Below are 18,203 nucleotides of genomic sequence, written 5' to 3'. Positions count from 1 at the left end.
CGAATATCTCCAGAGAAGGAGACTCCACAACCTCCCTGGGCAGCCTGTTCCAGTGCTCCGTCACCCTCACCGTGAAGAAACTGTCTCAGCCCAGCCGACCACACAGGCGGCTGCTGCTGGCCTTGTCGCTCCTCCCTGCTGCTCCTCTGAGCCCCTGAGAGCTTGTTCCACAAGTTGAACCAATAGAAACTATTTAATCTTTCTCTTTTTTTTAATAAGTTTGAGTTTTCTGCAAGTTTCGATCCTTAAACAAGGTCAGCAGAGGAGAAGTGAGACATGGTCAGGGCAATCTGCAAGGGGTGTAATTTTGCGGTTAGAAGCTGGTATACTGACTCAGACACATTATAAAATTGTGCCTGTTATTAGTAGAAATTCTAGTCGAGCTGTAATAGGTTGCATTTTTGGAAATGGAAGCAGGCAGAGCCTTTACTGTGAAGTTTTTGGTCAGATGTGGATGGTGGGTAAAAAGGGTTGAGGAGCCTATTTTCATATTTTCCTAACCCTTGTGGCTGTAGAGTTTTTGAAGTCATCCCTGTGGAGCCTATAGAAAAATTGTTAGGACATTTGTTCCACACCAGAATGAAATTATACAGGAGGCCTCAGCAAGAAGGCATGCTGTTTTGCCCAGAAAACCAAACTGTCGTTTGATTAATAAAGTATTTGTTTAAAACCCAAGCTGTTTGTCTAACAAGTATAAGCACCAGTGTGCAAGCAACTGGAAATAAAAAATGGAAAAACACATCATCCTCTGTGTAGTACAGGCCTCAGCATAAGCTACTGATGTAAAAGTGCCATCCTGCTCCAGGAAGGTGTTTTTTTTTGTTTGTTTGTTTGTTTTGGTTTGGTTTGTTTTTTTAAGCATGTGGGAAGAAAAGAAATTGTGCATGGTCTTGAGAGATGCTTGGCAGCAGCCTGGCTGCTTCTGATCTGCAGTAAGAGCAGCCATGCTAAAGCGTGCAGTGTATTAAAAAATGGGAATAAGGTTTAGTTCATGCTTCTCAGATTAGTGCAAGTTTGTGCTCTCCTGTTGCTTGTCTGGCCCACACCTGCTTCTCTATCCTCACGTTTCGTCCATGTGTCAGATTTCTTTTCCTTTCTCCTGTTTGAATCTAATAAATTCAGCAGCAGGCTGGGCTACTGCCCTCCCACTCAGGAATCAAAAAAAAAACAATTGGGAACCTGTTGACATATGGAAAGGAGACTTGGCAAATTACTGCATGAATAAGGGCCAAAGTCGTAGATTGTAGTCCTGATTGAACATGTATCATACCCATTTGAACAGAGAAGGTGAACAATTCTGGCTTTGCAGGGCTTGCCTACACTAGAAAAAAAATGGTGCTACTTCACCTGTTTTTATAAAGATGAATATCTTGTCCTAATGTTGGTGTGCTTGCACCAGCATACAAACTGTATAATGGATTGTGTCTTGTGTTTAATGTGCCAAGATAAACTTCAGCAGAATAATCAAATTTAACATCTTTACTACAGCTATTGCATGGGTTTCAGCTAGGTTAGCTACAGTAGTCAAATGTGTGTATAGATGTATACATAAATGAAGAGGTTAAGGAAGTAAATATACACAGCTAAGTGTCACCTTGCCCTTAAGTGTTGGGTTAAGTTTGTTTTGCCAGACGATGTCTCTGTCTGTCACAATTCAGGAGAAATAGAACCACTTGTGTGACTCTTAAAGCTGTCCTTCCAGGAGCAGAACAAGGGTTTGTACGTCCCAATGAAGAAAACTCCCCAAATCACTCCCTGATGTTCCTTAAACAGATGTTGCAGGATTTCTCCTTTCTTGGCGAGGGATGCTTCTGCTTCATTTACTCAGGCTATGAGTGCTCGTTGCTGTACAGAAGATGTTGTCAGAAGTATTGTATTGACTTAACCCGCTATTGCGTTTTTCTGTAGTGCAGTTGGTATAATCTGGCATTACCAGATTTCAGGGTGAGTTCAGTACAGGTTTTCTTATTAAGGTATTTACATCCACCATTTAGAGACAGCAAAGAAAGGCAGAGGAAATTCCTTTTGCATAAATGTTTATCATTTGAGTGCTAGTGGCAGTAATAACACAAAGGAAACTAATTGGAGTCTTTGCCAGGTTTCATATCACAGATGGTGAAGAAACAGAAGTAGAACAAAAGTTTCCTTAATCACAGAAAATTTTATTTTGAGTTAAACTTCAATGTCAGATGAGGCTCAGTGCCTTCTGCACGCTACAAAAAGATCTCCCTCTTACTGGTTAATGGAAAGAAGCGTATTTAGGCTGTTTGCTGGGGAATGTGCTTTCTCCAGAGAGAGACTGCTTTCTGTGTACCCCCCACCAAAGTATTTCTGCTATGGCAAAACCTGATGACTTCCTAGCCTACAGATTATTCTCTTTTGTCTTCATAAAATGACTAAGTCAGCTCCAGCTTTATGTTGTTTTTTTGTTGTTTCCAAACTGTTTTTCCACTAGCTGTGCACAGTCTCACGGAGTGGGAGGTGAAACAGCAGGTGAAGCCAACTCCTGCTTGTCTTACAGCAGTAATGCTGCTGAAGTCAGGGAAGCGTGCGTGAGATCAACAGGGGTTGGCTCCTACTGACATATATAGGGATTCCACTTTTTATTGCTCAAGTTGATGCTTATTTTTGGCTGCTAGTGTTTATTGCATGACCGCAACTGAAAACCAACAGTTTGGGGACAAGGCTGTGATGCTCTGTGACTCCCTCCTTGCATTACAGAGGCTTCAAATCACTAGGAGGAAGAAGCAGCTCAGGCTTACCACAAAAACCACACTAGGTTTGGGGAAAGGGACAGTGCAGAAAAGGGGAACAAAGACTGTTGCACCCCCATTTATCCTTTGAAATTGGTTCCTGTAGTTGTGAGGTTTGCATCCCAAGGTTTTCCAGATAAAAAAGATACAGACCCAACCCGGAAATAGTAATGTGAGGCTTATGCTTGCAAGTTAACACATCTTGTGTGAGCTACTCCGAGGAAATGTTTTGTAAAAATTATTCCCTCTGCAATTCTTTAGGTTAGTAAGGTTGGTGTTTTAATTATTATGAACAGTCTTCAGACACAGCAATACAGGAATTACTGCACAGCAATACAGGAATCAGACACAGCAATACAGGAATCGCCATGTTGTGTTAGACAGGGCATGTACCTTCCGATTATATTATTTCTGACCAGTTTTTAATGCATCAGAGTATGGTGTACAAACACCTTTAAAAGTATAGCTGATCAGAGTTAATGTAAGAAGAATTACTTTTGTTATTTGTTATTACTATTGTTATTACATTTTGTTATGGTCTTAGTCATGGATTTAAAGCCTTGTTAGAACTAAGTGCCTTTCATTTCTTTTATTCTACCTTCTAAATTACCTCAAATCCATACAGTAACATTCATGTAAAATATTTTCCAAAAAATTGCTCTCTTGAACCCAGATAGATATTGTTGAAAAGAATATAGATTTTATCTTTGCCTTCAAGAACATCTTATCCTTTTCTGTGACAAGCTGTGAGCTTGCTAACAGCTCTCTTACCAAGCGAATTGTAGTTCACAAGATGTCATCAGCCTGTCTTTTTTACCACTTCTGCTAATTTAGGCAATATGTTAAGGTAGTTTTCTGTTGGAGGGAACATCAGGAAGGACAGATAGAAGGATACCAGAAAAATGTAGCCTCTCCTTTCTTGCCTTGGCCTTCTACATTGGCCTTTTTCCCCATCCTCTTTGTTGGCGTCATGCAGACTGCATGCACTTTTATGACCTCCATTTGTTAAATTTTATTGACCGCTTTTTACCTGTTTCCATTTTGAAAGGATTAGAACTGACGAGTGAAACTGTTTAAGGCAGAAAAGTAAGAGTTCTGTTTCTTAAATAACCTTGAAAAACCTTTATTTCTCACCAGCACACTTAGGTTTTCTGTCTACTCTTCACTGCTGTGCCAAGTTACGGTGCAAGTTTATTTCTCTGCTTTTATCTTCAGTTAAGAGTTTAGCAAAGGTTGAATAAAATGACGTAAGAAAACCATAGTCTTCTCAAGATGTACAAGGCTCAGTTCACTGGCTTTTGAGCTCTCTTGTGGCAGTAATAGACCTGGAGAGCCATTATAATGTAGGCAGTGCATAATAGCATGTCTCAAGACAGGTTTTCTTATTTTTGTTCAGTGCTACTTCTCAGCCTTCTGAAAAATTGTCTGTATATCAAGTACATTTTGGGTTCTGTTCCCAACCAAGGCTTTGAAGATGACACTGAAGATGACACCTCCTTTAGCAGATCATGAACTTTTCAATAATCTATGATTTACAGTGTTCTTTGCTTAAGGTACACTGCCACCTAGCAACAGTTTCCCTTCCCTCCCAGTTTTCTTGACCTACTTTGTCAGGGGGTTCTTTGCTTTAGTTTGTACCTGGTCTGGTCTTGATTAGCAACCAGAACTCATCAGTAGATGCCATTCTGTAAGGGACTGGGGTGGAAATATTTTCAGTGGTTATAAGAATTGCTAGCTTCAGGTTTCTCCTTAAAATACAATGTTTTTTACATTTACAGTGGTTTTTCCTACTGTCTTTATTTCTCTGCCTAAATATATTTTTATTTATTTATTTATTTATTTTGAGTGCATGATTTTGCTTTCTTCTGTTCATTATTGTTTTGAGAAAATAATATTAATGTGCGAGAATTAAAAGAAATTGCTTTTAGTTCTTTTATTACTCCAGTGCCACATGAAGCATGGAGCATCCATCTAGAGCACTGTACACAAATGCACATACCTTACAGACAGTACTGAATAAATAACCTTTGGGCTTCTCCTTCAAGTTGATAGTCCTAAAGGTATGCAAGGAACACCCAAGCAAATACAGAATGGATTGCTTCAAAAATTAGATTCAGGCTCCCTAGTATATTTAGAGGAGGAAAGCATACTAGTTCGCAAATCTTAGCTGAAAGGAAGATACAAAGGAGCAAATCTTAATCCTCATATCACTGAGTCACAGAATGGTTGAGGTTGGCAGGGACCTCTGGAGGTCGTCTGGTCCATCTCCCCTACTCAACCAGGGCCACCCAAAGCAGGTTGCTGATGGCCTCTTACAGGAGATACTGACTACTTCTCCCTCAAGCATGATAGTGTAAGTTTCCACCTTATGTGTTTTAATCCCTGGTAATATCACCTAGAAAGCTTCATTCTCAGACTACTGCAGGACAGGCTGGAGCCCAGACCCACAGAGCCACCTGGGCCTCTACCTGCCCCAGTGAGAAGTGCCTTCAGTGGGCTGCAGGGACTTGGATGCTTCCAGAGCTTGAAGTCTTGCCTGCTGGAGCTGCCTTACTTCCCCAGCTGTAAGCTGGAGGTCAATGTGCTTTCCTCTTGATTTACAGATAACGTAGCCAAATGCTTGACACGGGACTCTGATGGTTGCCAGAGAAGAATCTCTTGATGAAAAACATTCTTCATTCTTCCAGGGTATCAGCACTCAGCATGTATCGAAGAGCTGTTGCCTGCCCGTTCCTGTTCTTCTATATGCTGAAACACAACTTCCAGTTACTGCTTCAAGCCAGAAATGCCACATTCTGTCACAATATTCAGCTAAGCTGTTGGATCATTTCAGCTGCTTTAGTGTTTTGCTCAGTTATGAGAATTACTGTCCCATATTAATTTTTTTTTTTTTTTTTTTTTCTCCGGTCAGTACTTTGATTAAGAAACTGGGTAGGGCTTGTTTTGGTCAAGTAATTTAGCTGTTCTCAGTGCTCTATCTAGTCACTTACTTAACTTGGTGTGTAGTAATGCCAGGGAGTGGGGGAAATATAGAAGCTAAAAGAAACAGCATAAGTGCAATGTTAATATACTATATGAAGTTAAGGAAAATCTCACATTTAAGTTGGCAGCCTTTTTCTCTTTTATCCAAGTTTTATAGAGCTACTTGGTAGTGAAGCCAGGGTTGGAACTCATTTTCCCGACTTACAGTTTCATGCTTTAACTTGCTGTGTTTCCCTTCCAACAAACTTACCATATATGACATTATAGCTGTCTGGTAAACTAACTTTTTAAACCATGAGGCAGATTTTGAATTCTGATTTAAAACTTTAGTAGTGTTCCTTTTCTTTCCCCACCATTTACTGATTCTTCTACAAGATGCGTGTAGGATTTTAGGCTAATATCCATTTGCATGCCGTCTGGGAGAATTTTGGCTGACTGAGAGTCCCATAAAACAAAAGTTTCCTCTTTACAAACCACATGGAGCTTGGCTGTAGATATTCAGTTCCTTTCTCCACAAACTGTTTTTAATGGTGCCAGATTCTTCTGTTTCTTCTCCTTGTTTGGCACATGTCAGGAAAAAAAAATCTTGGCTCTCGTATAGAACATATCTTGTTTCCTCTTAACTGCTCGTACTTTCTATTCGTAATTCAAATCAGCAAAAAACCCCTATGGTTGTGCTTCTAGTGATTTAATCTTGTAGTTTCCTAAGCAATATTCTAATGTGCTGAAAGAATATTCTCTCTCATACTACAGTCCTGGCAGTTGGAGGTTCTCGCTGAATGCAATGGATGTGTCTCTGTTGATCTGAGGGAATATTGCGTGGGGTCCTGGCAGGGTGGCCTGCTCTAGCCCTTCACAGACAGGTGAAGGAAGAACAGATGAGCACAATAAAGTTAAAATGGGCTGTTAGAAGAGTGTCCTGTCATTAACACAAATGTCCCTTCCTGGCCCTGTGGTGAAAACCTGGATTGCAGCACTGTACTCTGCAGGGTCATGGCCATAGCAGGAGGTTGAAAAAGCACCTCCTTCCTGGTCCATGGCATCCCAGGGGCCTGCCAGAGAGCGTATGGATGTTTTTCACAGCTATTCATATTCCTTGGTGACAGCTTCCCTCTGCACCCGTGTAGTTCTAAGAAGAACAGATCAATCTGCTACTGATGGCTAAGACAGAGGGGAGCACTGCTGAGTGTGGTTGCCTATCTAGTTTCCTGTGGCTCCCCAGAAAACCAGCAAACTCATTAACGGCCTGCTCTTTCCTCGTCCCAGCTCTTCGCTTCTCAGAACGCCAGTCCCCAGATACTTCCTGAGAGGTCATTACAAATTCTTGCATCACTTACCTAGCAAGACTGAACAAACTGTGGAAATTTTTGAATGATACATAGAAAAAAAAAAGATCATAGAAAATTGCCACATTTTGATCACTTTTTAAAGTAATGAAGTGCTTAGAAAATAAAAAAAAATGCTCTCATTTCAATTCTGTGTGAGAATCCAGAAATTTTGCAATTATTAACTCTGAAATTAATTAACTTTAAAAAAAAAAAAGCCTGCATATTCCTTAACATGAGAAACTACTGCTGTTGAAGCGAAGTTGACAGAAATTACAGGGAACTTGTGATTAAAATGAAGTTCCTGAAAAGTCAGTATTTCAGTCTTTTTGTACTCTTTCTTTCCCTTTGTATAAGTGCCAGAAGAGGGCTGTTTTTGCCTCTTTGTCATGGTATAACACTGTACTCTCTGAAGACTTCAATTAGATGGTGTTTAACTTTGTAATACTGCCCCAAGGAAAACGCTAGTATTTTCAGATACTCTCATATCTATTTATTCTGGTTAACCAAAGAAAGGTGCTTACCAAAGGAAAGACAACCTCCTCTATCTCATCCAAGGGATTTTGTGCCACTTCCATTGCTGGTCTGCTCAGCTGATGCTACAGTAGCATGTGGTCATTGCTTCGGTAGCTGGAAAGTACTGCTCCTGTTTTTTTCTACAGTGTTGGCATGGTTTCTTAGGTTACAATAGCTCATCTTCACTGTACAGTAGATCGTAGCCATGCTAATTCTCTCCAGCTGGTTTTTCAGAATTAGAAGCTTTGGGATTTGCATTTGGGAAGCTTCTCTGAAGCTATCTCAAACAGTGGAGTTGATGACAAGGTATAATTTTTTCCTTCAGTTGTTTGGGAATTAATCTGTGATACTTACTTATCTCAGACTTATACTTTTATTAAGACAGGCAAAGTGTCTGGAAGGTTTGCTTTTGTTTCATTAGGTACCAGTATCTGTAAAATGTTTCCAGTGGACTATGTGTTTCTTACTTATCCCTTTTGAAAACTTTGTGTGTGTGGTTTTTTGTTTTGTTTTTGATGGGATTTTTAACTTTTTAAAAAATATTTCCAAATATCTAGGTTAGTTTTCAGCATGATAAGCATTTGCTTAAATAGCAAATTTCCAAGCCGTACAGCTGAGGAGGGTGAGGCACGTTGCCAGGCCCTGCACTCCAATCCTTGTATGCGTTTCCCTTTTAAAAAGGAGCAGCTGTGTTAGCTGTACAAGAAGTGAAAATGTCTCTCAGTTCAGGAGTCATCCAAGAACCAACTGTAAAATATGATGAACCTGCAGAACTGATATTTGGGTAAAACAGGGAGGAAAAATGAATGCACGGGGAGAGGTTGGGGCTTTTCAGTAACAGTTGCCAATGGAGTGTGTGTGACTGATGGGGATCCATTTACATGCCCTGAGGTGCAGCAAGGAGGGTTCAGAACGGGGACTCCTTCTGAGGACTGGGTGAGGGAGATTTGGATTTTGTTTCCTAGCAGCTTGCACGAAATATTCTTTAAAGCCAGGTTAAACTATCTGTCACTACTAAGGAGCGACACAGAGTTGTTCACAGCAGGACTGGAGAGTTTCCCTGTGTCAGTGTTCAGTGGCTTGGGAAACAGCTGCTTCCACAATGTCTGGGTTGTGGTTGAACAGACAGCTGAATTTCTGGCATTGCTGCTTCAAGACAGAAAAAATGGTAATTAAGCTTCAAGAAAAGAAATCTTGCATATGTGAATGAGTCAATTTTTTTCCTGTAAGCTGTTTAGTTTCTTGTATCCAGTGTAGTGAAAATGCTGCTAGATCCTACTTGATGTTACCACAGTATGAGAGAGAGGATTATTTCTTAACCTGTGGACTTCCTTGGATAGAACCACATCAGACATAATACGTTTAGAGCCTTAAAAGCCTGTTGTTACAAAGACTTCAAACTAAAGCTGTGCATGTCTCTCCAGTGCTGAGAAGCTAAAACAGGCAATGTTGAGAATCTGTTCAGCTCAAACAAAAGTTTGGGCCTCCTAGGTTTGTGATCTCATTTGGAGAAGTAGGAGATACCTCTGTGTTTTGCCCTCAGAAAGAGACTTCAAATAAAACGCAGTTATTGGGATCCATCCAGCCTCATTTCCTACATACCCTAGGCCACTACCGTGTCTCCTGCATCAGCTACATTGAACTGTGCTTGAACATAATTGTGTGGAAAGATGTCCTGCATATCAGGAGGAGATACCCTCCTGAAAGACCTCTGAGTGATCAACAGGCCAGTGCTCGACCTGGAGGTTGCTCTGCTGGTTAATCTGTCTTTGCTTGAAGAAAGGGGGATGAACTCAGTCTCATGAGTGGATGGTGTGTCCTTTTAAACACTGAAAGGATTTAATTTAAAGTGATGAAAGATAGCCTAAGGTGGCACCCAAAACTAGTAAGGCCATCTCCTGTTCTAAGTACTGTATACTGCTTTTGCAAATAGTTATTCAGTGTTTTGCTGTGATTCTTGTTTAAAGGTGCTGGCAAGCTACTCTGACATATTATCAAGTTATATTTCTGGCTATCCTTTCTCCCCACCCCACAAAACATTTGTATGAACCAATGAACCCGCACTGCCTGCTGCTGCTCTATGGTTTCTGCACTGAGTGCTTGCTTGTTTGTTTTGGGGAAAAGGAGAACAGTCAGTTTTCTTAACTGAGGCTATAAAAAACAGACAGTTCAGATGGGACCTGATGAACTAATGCTTCATTTTTTTTTGCTTAAGCATTAAAAAATCTTGTTTGTCTTGTACACTGTTTCAGTGTATTTTGTTATTAATGATGCCTCGGAGACTATCATTCAGGAACCAAGAATATGTGGGATATCATACCTTCAAATTGTGTTTTAACATTTCCAGAGACTGAAATGCACTATATACAATAGAAATGTGAGGGACAAAGCAACTTAAACTGTACCAGTAAGGTTCATTTTATCAAAGTAAAAGCCCAGGAAGATTTTTCATATTTTGTTTTCAGCATAAATATAATGTGCTGATTTGAAATGTCAGATTGTTTCTATCATCAGACCATGTGAAAAAAAAATCAGTATGCTTATAGCTGTAAATTTTCAGAGAACTGGCAGTATTAAGAAAGTCCTGTAGAGGTACAGGTCTGGTCCTTCAGTAGTAATTGAATTAAAGACTTCACAACTGGCTCTGTTTTAAGAACAGGACTGCAATGTTAGATATGGCAGGAAGATGGAAGTCCCCACAAGCACTGTGATGGTGACTTCGAAGTGAAGGCTGCCCTGGGATTCCCACCTGTGCAGGACAAGGCCATCTCTGGTAGCTTTTCTCAGGGGACAGGAACAGATGTTCTGGATGACAAAATCCCTGCTCTTGCCACTGTTAACTGTGTCTACCTCTGGTATCCTATTCAGGCCCAGCCACTCCAACCAGATACAGCTACAGATTCAGCCCAGCTGAACATTTCTTTTTACTCTCTGTGGCAAATACAGATTTTTTTTCCTTAAAGGCAACAAGGAAAGTCTGTCCTGTTCCTGGCAGTCAGTTCACTTCTCAGGACTGTAGAAGGGACAGACCGGTTGCTTGTCTGTTGAAGTATGAGTTGTACTGCAAGCCAGTGCAGAAAATGGCCATCTATTCCATTTCCTAAGGTTGGACTGGTCCGGGCAGCCACAATAAACATGACTTTGCATGCTAAATTTCTCAAAACAGCTCTGTGTATAGAAAGCAACCAGTACAGTTGGATTCTGTAATATAAATGAGGTCCTTGGGCCTACTGCAACTCCGCTGATAATCACTGTAACCTGACGGCAGAGGCTGACTGGTGGGTAATGTTGGATTTATGTCAGTAAAGGATGATGTCTGTGTTTATCACTTCGTGCTTCTTCAGCAAGCTTTGTATTTTGTATCATCTCTTTTGCCACTAGCTACTAGGGTGATTTTTTTTTTCCTGATTTCTCAGTTTTTCCTTTTTACTGTTTGCAAAATGCACTTCAGTGAATACGAACTGTCCTCATCAATTCCCATTGCTCAGCTCAGGGGGTAAGCTAGGCTAATGAGACCCTTCTTTGTTTCATTTGAGTGGGTTTTGCTAATTGCATTTATCACACTGGAACCTGTAAGGGGATTTTCCATAGACAAAATGACAATAAAAAAAATTAAGCGCTTTTGTTGGTAAGTCACCTGGCAATTCCACCTGGATCCTCAACATAGCTGTCAGCAGATGTGAGTGATTCCTTAATGTCCACTGCCTCTAATTGCCCTTTATTTGCCCTCTGATCTTCTTGTCTAGGATTTATTCCTCAGCTGACTGGATGAAACCCACAAGCAGGGCCATGACGCATCTCCAGTCAGAACTAGAGAGAAGGAAAGAGAAAATTGGGACTGAAAATTAGGTCTACGTACAACAGGAAGTGGAGTTTCAACTTGCTTCCTGCCCTGTCGTATGACTGTGGCCACTCTCTCCATCACTTCATCCTTGTGTCATCACTTCCCTGTAGGTCAGCTCATACTGGGAGCCTGCAGCCTCTGCAGATCTAAGGGGAAGGGACTTCAACATTTTGTCCTTCCCAAAGGCTCTTGCTAGCTCCCCAGTTATCCATTGGTATCTGTCTTCTTCCCCAAGCCTTGCTCAACATACTTAGCATCAACCTGAGCATTCACCTTTTCCTGGGATCATATCGTTATTTTCAGCAAGAGGATGGTATTAGGTCTTAAGAATGTTCTAAGAAAATACGATTCAATGAATTTCGATCCCCAAGCATGAGATGGCAGCTGTTACTTGAGCATACCTGGGAGTGGACAGCCTCACTGAGTCCCAGATAGACCTGTGCTCTGTCTTTTGAAGAAAATTGACTTTCCATCGTGATGGAGTTTATTGAGCCACTGAATTTCTAATTATAGATATTTATGAATTTCTCAAGGTTTATAGTAAATCAAGATACATTTTTTTTGTTTTGTTTTTTGTTTTTTTTTTTGTCTAGCTTGAAACCTTGCCTTGGAGCTATGCTGTAGTCCAAACTTCGTGCCTTTTCTATGCCTTTTCTAGAAGGCCTATCTTCTGTAGGACTCCTTCTTTTGTCCAGGGAAGGGATTAGAGCAGTCACTGTTCTCTTCATTTATATAATTCTGTCATTGCCATGACACCAGCTTAATCTTCTTGACTGGCTGATCAAACCGATTTTAAACAGTTTCAGACAGAGTAAAAATTAGTGCATTTAAGTCTTCCTTGATTTTTATGGCAGCTTTTCTGTCATTCAATCTAGCATTTTCTTTGTTTATTTCAATTTCTTTTTTTTTGTTTGTTCTTTTGTTTTGTTTTGTTTTTGCTGTGATTATCTTCCACCCTATGAAGTATCTACTACACATGACATTTTCTAACCTTTAGGTCTGTAATTCTGCTAATTTCATTTTATGACACGTTAAAGCAGTTAAGAAGTGAAAACAGAACATTATAAGACTTTATGTTATTGTAGACAGTGTTCAACATGACTTTTTGTCTGTACTTGAGACATTCGAGTTTTTCTGTTAATTTCAGCAAATCCAGGATTTTACCTCAGATTTGGGTTTACATCATACAGTTTCTACAATGACTGCAGCTTTATCATGTAGCCAAATGAAGTAATCTCTTCTGTAGGATATGCTTGTAAATCTACCATTTTTATGCTTCACAGCACATCAGTATCAACTGAAGTAATTTTGCAAAAATCCGACTGTTCAAAATCACAGCAGATCCTAATGCTTTTGGCTGTTGAAAAGGGAACAGAGGTCTCATCTGCGGTCCCATTTCCATCAAGAAATGGCTTTGGATTTTGTAACACAGGGAGGTTTTATTTTTATTTTGCAAGAAGAAAATAGACGTGGATCTTTTTGGAAGAGCCGGTCACTAAATTTCTCAGTTACATTTTAAGCACCAAGTTTTGCCAGCCTGGTTGTATTAGGAAGGAGTGTGATTCATCCCTCATCTCCCATTTCTTACCAACCCAGCCGTGCTTGCAGAAGTCCTGGGGCAGTTGCAGTATTACCTGGAGGCGGGGGGATTGCCGTGGTAGCTGATGCTATTTGAGGAACCACTTCAGTGGGTCTGCTCTAGACATGTTTGCTCACATGGCATTTACTGATGAGTAGGGCAGGCCACACTATAGGGGAAGGATTGTAAAGCTTGATGCTAACGACTTGCAGCCTGACCGTGCACAAGCTCTTTGCTTCTGCTGGAGCTCATCTTCACCACCTCTTAAGACGTTAGGGATAATACTTGCAAGTTTAGTTGGGTTTCTTAAGAATTCCCTTAAGATGCGATTCAGTAAATTGCTGAAGCAAGGGCTTGATTTTAAGCCTTTGAATAGCTTCTGGTTTTAGTGGGATTTGTGCTGCTAAGTTGAGCAGAAGCTCAAGGTTTGAGGTTGTTGTTGTTGTTGTTTTTTGGCAGATTAGCACATTCTTACTGAGACAAATGTGAATTTCTGGTTTGATGGTGCAATATAGAATATACGATAGTATTTCCTCACCTTAGTGTTACTAATTCACAGGGAAAAAATGCTCTAAATAGAATTTCAAAGCTCAATTTTGATACTGTAAAAAAGCCTTTATTCATCAATTCTTGAAGGGTTTAAATTTCAGAATCTGAATGCAATTTTAGTTTCCTAAAAGTCTGTGGATGATAAGACCACTTCTTGGTTGGTAACTGAGGTTATTTAAAAATAGAACTTTCACTTCCATGTGAATATCTGTGATGGCTGGCTGTTCAAAAGGCTGGGGCTGATTCTAGTTTTTCTTTCATATAAAACACTACATGTATTTGAATTGTGTGGATGCCATGAATCCAGACTGGCCACGTGGCCCTGATTATGAGGCAAACTTTTCATCACATTCCTAACACTTGAGCTATTTGTCTCTCGTAAATCTTTCTGGATCTGTAATGCCAGCAGTTGTGTGTGGCTAGCTGGAGTTAACATGCTCATCTTTTGCTCTTGCAACTGCAAAACACATCCATTTATTTTTCTTTCCATAAACTGGCAAGCTTCTGCTTAACCACATCTGCTGAGAAGTCCAATCCAGTGTTATCCAGTGGGATACTAATGTTTTAAAAGCAATCTGAATCTTAATCTCCTTTCGTAATTCTATTGATCTATACAAAGCGAAAGTATTCTGTTTCAGTGCTCAAGAGCTAAAGCCTTCAGAGCCTTTTTTCATTTGTTAGCGGTAAGATCCAGCACACAGTCAAGGATGTCTGTCTTCTGACTGTGGAGCACATAGTATGTGAATTTTTTGCAACTGGGATGACAAAACTCATCATATAGTCACTAACATTGATGAAGTAGATTTTGAGCCTCAGAGATTTTGTGACATTATTAGTATTTTTGTTTGTTTATGTTGGGTGTCTGGAAACTGAGATACTTTAACAAAATCCATCCCAAGTTTCTGAGAAAGTTGTTACTTGAAAAGCTTTCTTGGTAGCCTTCAGCTGCAGAGACCTGGCTGCAGTTTGTTATCAGTGAATTTTCAAGATTTTCTTCCTGCTGCTTCTGTACAAGATAGTTCCTTCTAGTATGAAAAAAAAAATTAAAAAAAATGTGTTGTGGTTAGTAAAAATAATGGGCTTTTTCTGTGGTGAAACGTGCGTGCGTTCCTTCCCACTGAAACCAGATGTGAGGGGAGAAGGAAGGGAGGCTAGGGGAAATCCCAGCATACACTGAGTATGACAGGACCAAGTACCTAGGAAGTGATCCTTGTCCCACCCCACAGACGTAGCCATACCGAGTTTATTTATTTAATTAATTAATTTAGGGCATTTGCCTCATCAGCTATCATATTTATTCAGTTATGATCATGACTAAGTCTTTCTTCTCTACTTTTTTTCTGTAGCACCCAGAATATAATTTTTTCCCGATCCTGAGGTCAGTTCTGAATTGGTAGCTTCTACTTCAACTTTAAAATCATTCATTTTTTGGCTAGGCAGTTTTTCTAAATTAATGAGGAATATAACCAAATTGGAAGATGATTGCCTGTATATGATGAAAAAGTGAAAATGTAATGAAGGTAGTTTAAATTTGGGTATAATAAGTGGTTAAACTTTCAAAACTGAAGATGCCTCTTTACTCTTCATAAGAAGAGAAAGGTAGAGTAAAAGCCTCAAGAATCTTTTGATTACTACCAGATTCAAATCTTACCATAGTAATACTAAATACCATACTACAATCTTACTGTACTAATTAACCACAAGTGATATATTTTGGGGGACAGAGCAGGTGTCCTCCAAAGGCCCTTTCCAACCTCAATCGTTCAGTGGTTATGGATGCTTGTAGCTAAGTAATTTTCCTTTAATTCTACTGAAGATACTATTTTAGGCATTTTCAAGCTAGCTTTATATTCACTTAGCTGTGTGTACTGTTTGATGTCAAAATTTAAACTTGGCTAATTTGATGAAAGTTTCTTGATATGTATCTTTTAAATAATATCTTAGATCTTGTCAGCAACCTACAGCCTCCCTAGCTTTTAAAAGAAAAGGATCTCTGGTTTTCTTCAGACTGATTTATATTGGTTGCTGTTTCCTTTAGTGTCAATTATCATTTGTCATCAATTCAAGTACCTGGAGATCTTTGGCTGAACCTGGAAGCTGAAGCTGAAAGCAAAACCCAACTCCTTAAAGTCTGTTTATTTCATACTGATGTGTTGAAAGTAAGCGTCCTACTGAGTTCGTGTCCGATCTTCTTCTGAGGTTGCTTCGTTTCCTTTTCCTATTTTTTCTCTTAATGAAAAAAAAATAAAATAGTGGAACCAAAGTGCTATCAGTCTTTGGCTTTCTTTAAATTTGTGATTTGAAGCCCCGGTGAGACTGGGCTGCTGTAGCTATGGCAGTGCTGGATGCCTGTTGTACGTATGCTGTATTGGTATCTGTAAACCCTGTAATCTGTGGCTGAGCACGCTGGGGCTCTGTACCAGTAGGTTGTTTTCTCTGTGCGCTTGCAGTGATGTGGCCACATTGGGGCTCAAATCACCGTTATTTAGACAAGGTCTCACTGAAATATAAATGCTGAGTGTTCACAGCTAAAGTTCATGGAAAACTTCAGCTTCAGCCAGAGCCATACAGCATTACCACAAACCTTAACCTCTCATTGCAAGTCAGAAGTTCAGCGAGGAGTTAGTCTGGACTTGGGATTCCTGCGCAGGGGCATCTGCCTTGCTTCCCTGCTTTCTGTGTGAGATCAGCTGGCATGCACCACTCCCTTGGAAGTATAGCTGGTCCTCCACCCTTGTGCTAGTGCCTGGAGTGTTGTGAGGGTACTGCCTGCTTTTCATGTCCTTTGCACCAGTTCTGGGCTGATGAACTTCACTGACTTCGTTCAAGTCACTCATTTACAGCAGGGATTTGAGTGATGACCGGTGTGTCTGTTTCCTGTAGAGGAAGAAACACCTCCCATGCTCTTAGTAAATAAGGAAACTCTCTGTGATTTTTTTTTTTTCTGAGTAATTATAAAGCTGTCTGGGTAGACCTCATTAGGTAAGATCACTTGGACTGTCTCATATATGAAAAGTAAAGGCTCTCCATAAGCAGGAGTAACTGAAGGTAGTTGATGTAGTATAAAGAATACAGTCGTTTCATCTTGGTTTGTTTAAAGTTGGTGACTGCCACAATTAATACATTTTTAAAGTAAGAAAGAATATGTAACAAAGGCATTCAAGAAACTTTTTATAATTCCCCTAAATGTACCCTGCCATGTGAAAAATACTGCAAAATGTTGGTAAGTCTTTTTTCTTCCACAAAATCAAAATGAAATTGCTTTCCCTTTTTTCAACCTGGCGCTTCTGCCAGATTTGTTATGTTGGGAACATGATGTGGTGTAAAAGGCATCTGTAACCTCAGGCTCTCAAGAAAAGGCACATGTTTTATACATCATTCTCTTCTCTTCGATGGATACCTTCTAGGAAACGTCTTTGTTAGTTGTTCTTTTTTCCAGTACAGAAATACTGCTTCAACATGTTCTGTGCTGAAATGTCAGCGTTGTGCTGTTGTGTAGGTGGTAGTATGTATTATACACAGTTTTCAAAACCTGAATAATCAGTGATGTGCATGACTTTGCCAGGGAAAACAAATGGCTGTGTCATTTTGATTTCGGTATATCAAGAAAATGTAACCTATAAAAGTTAATTAGCATTCTTCCAGAAGGGGGTTGTTTAACTAACATCTTTGTTTCCATGTTTTCAGTTTTGTCAGAAGTTGGAGGGGAGTGTTTATTCTCTTGCTAATATATACCCATAGATTTGCAGATTATTCTGTGGAGTTTTAGCTACCATGCATCTGTCCTTCACTTCAGTGAATGTCTGGGTTTTCCACTCACTACAACAAGTGCTTAGATCCACTGAAAAACTGTATTATAGATTTCAGGATTTATTTATTTTTAAATAGTGTTTATAAATAAAGTTCCTTGAGCCTGATGGATTTCCCATTATATGTTAAAATGAAGTATTGCCAGGGGCTTTGACAGAAGGAATCCAGACGTTGTTATTGCAATCCTGACTGTCTATGGTCTCTGGTTGCTGCTGGAAGCTGCTGGGGCTCCACCTCTCAAGGGACTTGGTGTTCTGATAGGCTAGGTTCTGCCCATTTAGTTCGGGTATTACTGACATTTGTTTATGTTGAATGCACAAAAGTTTCTTGTCTAAGCCAAAGCTGAAGTTTGAGCACCCATAACACTGAAATAAGTAAATCTCGTTTTATTTTTCTGTGTAACTCTGCAATTCATTAGCCTTCACCCACCATTTCAGAAACTAACTGTTGGAAGATGTAGCTGTTTGCAAGCCAGCATTACTTAACTGTGCTAAAGGAAGTTATAAAAGTTAGAGAACAGGCTTTTCTCTCACTAACTGCCTTGACAACTTCTTACTAGACCGAGGCCTTCCCAAGGTTGAAAAAACAAAGATGAATAAAATTGTCCATTGATACTAAAATATATTGGTAGCTTTACAAGTAAACTAGAAATGGTGGTGAGGATTGATTCTGGGTATTATTTCTGGGTGTTAATACTTACATAAAAGTATTTAAGAACAGACGGTCAGTAGAGATGTCTAATTTTTATTTTTACATGCCCCATATGGAAAAGATAATCCTTAGAGGCCAGATTTTCAAGCCTGCTAAGGCTGCTGAGATGCATTTGCTCGATACAGAATCCTTTA

The 18,203-nt window shown here is 39.8% G+C and overlaps 1 protein-coding gene and 1 long non-coding RNA gene across 2 annotated transcripts in view; both read left to right on the top strand.

Annotated features, from left to right (window-relative positions):
• Nucleotides 1-18,203, top strand: part of CYP7B1 (cytochrome P450 family 7 subfamily B member 1) — a 124,278-nt gene that overhangs the window by 1,313 nt on the left and 104,762 nt on the right. The window lies entirely within an intron of this gene.
• The window catches only part of LOC308190754, a 52,093-nt gene that overhangs the window by 1,039 nt on the left and 32,851 nt on the right, over nt 1-18,203 (top strand). Inside the window, exon 2 of the long non-coding RNA XR_013947476.1 lies at nt 44-18,203. This exon is cut by the window's right edge and continues 32,851 nt beyond it. This is a non-coding gene — a long non-coding RNA (uncharacterized lncRNA). The remainder of the gene's footprint in view (nt 1-43) is intronic.

Source organism: Anser brachyrhynchus (genome assembly GCF_964034855.1).
Source record: "Anser brachyrhynchus genome assembly, chromosome: 2".
NCBI classification, from domain to species: domain Eukaryota; kingdom Metazoa; phylum Chordata; class Aves; order Anseriformes; family Anatidae; genus Anser; species Anser brachyrhynchus.
This window is presented reverse-complemented; position numbering and strand designations above follow the sequence as displayed.